The sequence below is a fragment of the Vicia villosa genome, linkage group LG5, assembly GCF_029867415.1.
Source record: "Vicia villosa cultivar HV-30 ecotype Madison, WI linkage group LG5, Vvil1.0, whole genome shotgun sequence".
Taxonomy (NCBI): Eukaryota; Viridiplantae; Streptophyta; class Magnoliopsida; order Fabales; family Fabaceae; genus Vicia; species Vicia villosa.
Window position 1 is genome coordinate 112115619 of NC_081184.1, and position 3420 is coordinate 112119038.

Consider the following 3420-nt stretch of genomic DNA (forward strand, 5'->3'; position numbering starts at 1 on the left):
TTTTGAAAAGGTTTTGATTTAAAACAAAAGTTTTGCAAAAGTTATGTACAAAAACATTTAAGAAGATATGTACAAAAGCAAAAAAGGAATGGGACTTACAACTCATAAGGAGAGACCCATGTTGTTTTGAAAATGACTTGATCAATCCAAAAAGATTTAACCAAGAGTTTTTTGAAAGAGAAAACCCTAGAAAAAGGTTTTTTAAAAAGTCATAAAAAAGATTTGTTTTTGATTAAAGTTATGTAAATAAATGAAAAATATCTACAAAGAGGTTTGGGGCTTACATCTTAAGGGATGTCCATGTTTTTTGATGTGCCTTGATTAATCAAAATGATTTAATCAAGAGTTTTTGAAAAGAAAACCAAAAGAAATGGTTTTAAAAGTCATAAAAATGACTTGTTTTCAATTAAATAAAAAATAATCAAAAACAAAATATTTTTTGGAATTTTTTTGCATAATCATAAAATAGACATATTAAATGACAAGTGTGCTAAAAATCATCTCAAAATGATAAGTTTTGATCATTAAAAGAAATAAAAAAAATAGGAAAAAAACAAAAGAAAATAAAAAGTGAAAAACACTATTCATCATCTTCCAACCCGTATTCCCTTTTTGGTGATTTTTTCCACTTTCAAACCTTCATAACTTCCTCATTTTTTCATCAAATTAGGCGTTCCAATATACCATTTCGAAGGGAATTTCATGAGGAATCCAAATATGTATGTAGAATTCATTTATTTCAAGTTCAGCTCAGGAAAATAAGCAAAAACCACAAGAGAAAAATGAAAACTTACCTCAAAGTGTGAAAATGTGATTTTGTTTGGAGCACTTCCAGAAGTTTTTTGATGATTTCTACAGCTTCTATGACCTCCCAGGAGTGTGTTGATGTGCTTAGCTTTCTTGGAAACCTTCTAAAATTCTCTATCCAAATCAACTCGTAATATGAAAAAGTGAGATATGGAGATGTTGATGGAGGTGTTCCAGAAGTTGTTTTATGGTTTGGATCACTTCTATATGATATATGTGAGGTGTTTGAAATGATAAATCAAGGAATGCACGAGTGGATCATGAGTTTGCATGTTAAGGCTCACTTTGTGCATATATGGAGGTTGAAGAGTGATTTTGAGTTTTTTGGTGTTTTTGAGAGGTGTGAATTGTTCAAACAACTTCCATATGATGTTTAGGAAGTGTTAGAAGCACCACTTTGCTTAGAACTTCAAAGGTTTGGAAGTTGGGATTTCTTCCTCTTTGAAACTTAAGAAACTTGCATTCTAAGAAAGGAAGAGAAAACCCATGCTTTGAAAGGTTTTGGTGTGAGAATGAATGAGGTTTGGACCTCTATTTATAGGCCAATAAATGTGATGACAAGGCTTAGCAAGTTGAGATTGCAATGATGGTTTTTGGCTTAAGAGATAAAAATGGAATATTTACATTTAATGCATAAGGTTAAAATGGCTAACCATGGTTAAAATCTCCAATGATTCTTATCTCCTTCCAATCTTATCTCAAGTGGTAAATATCTTGCATTCATTACTTGTTTATGTCATTGCTTGCATCATGAGGCAAAAAGTGTTTAAACTTTGTGAAAAAATGGCTTATAATTCAAGCATAATGGTCACTAATGTCAAAATTCTAAACCATAGCTCCACTCCATATTTTTTCATGCTCTTGGACATTTTGGAAAGCTCTTGTTATGTACTTCAAATCCTTAGTTGAAAGCTTCCTCAAGATCCTTAAGAAAATGGGTGAAAAAGATCCATGAAGTTTGGAAAAAATGAAGTTTTTTAGTGAATTTTGCAAAAAGTACCAACTTTAAAGCTCCATATCTCTTAAATGGTTAATCTCTTGCAAAACAATTATATGTGACAAAGTTATTCATTGGATCAAAATCTACAACTTTCATGTTGGATGTTTTTTCAGTTTGTAGGTGAAATTTTGAGATATTCCCTTCCAAAGTTTGGAAAAAACCCTTGAAAACACTTAGAAATTTTTTAAGTATGAAAAGTCAAACTTTTGACTTTTTGATTCTTGATTGATTTTCTTGATTTTTCTTGATCAAATGACTCCAAATATCATATATTGATGATTTAAAACTTCAAAAGCCATGGTTGACCAAATTTTCCAAAAAGTCAAAGGTGATCTTGTACAATTGACTTTTTCAAGCGGATCGCTTTTCTGGAGATTTCCGGTGAATCAAGCTATCCTCACCAAATGAATGGCATGAATGGATCACATTGAGGTACTAGAGGATCTTGATCCATGTTTTGAGTTGTGGCACCATGTCCTGATTAAAAAGTCAGTTGTTCAGGTGAATTAGGTTAAAAACCCTAATTGTGCTAGATGAAATTGATGACTGTGGCTCTTGAATTGAAGTAAAATTTCCATTGGATATTGACATAGGGATTATTTGAAGATGATTGAACCCTTTGAGTGATGCCCTGGAGCTTTTTAAGGTTTCCCAAATGTGATCCCTGATTTCAGTCCCTGATAGTTCAAAATTCCATTGTGATGACCTGAAATTTCATCGTTGATCAATCCTTGTGTGGGAGATGTCTTGAGCAAATAGATTAGGTCAAGATGATGCATTTGGGTTCTTGAGGTCATGTCCCAAATCATTAGGTCAAATCCTGAGCAAAAGTCAGGAGTATGTTGTCTTCAGCTAAAACCCTAATCTGGTTGATTCAAAGCTTTTGAGCTTGTTGAAATGAATCTTTGAGGATCAAATGTTGATTGTTGATGAAGATAGTTCATTTGAAATGAAGGGAAAACAAAACCCTAACTGGTTGTTACTTGTACTAATGAGTGATTTCTTGATTAAAACCTGCTGAGTCACAAGTAGCAAACACAAGCTATGCAATTTATTAGTGATGCAAATGATGCATATGCAATGATATGAGGTGGTATCTTAGGTCAAAAATTGGGGTATGACAGAGTAGTTTAGATTAAGTGTTATTTTATTTGTTGCAATGTGATTTCGTGTACTACCAGTTGTTCTGTGTTATTTTCTTTTTTGCAATGTAATATCGTGTTCTACCGGTTGTTTTGTGTTGCAAACGCCGGATCATTTAATTAAAATTAACGTGGTTGTTGTGTTAGTTGTGGTTGCCTAAACATAATTTTAACATATAAGATTATATATAGGGTTAATTAACTTTTTCGTCCCTTTAAATATTTCAAATTTCGTTTTTAGTCCCTTCAAAATTTTCCTTCAAGAAATCGTCCCTTCAAAATTTTTCTTCCGAACTATTGGTCCCTAACGTCAAATTTCGTAGCTAATCAGTGGCTAAAGTCGTAGCTAATCTCTAGCAAATTTGACGTTAGGGACCAATAGTTTAGACGAAAAATTTTGAAGGGACGATTTCTTAAAGGAAAATTTTGGAGGGACTAAAAACGAAATCTGCAATATTTAGAGGGACCAAA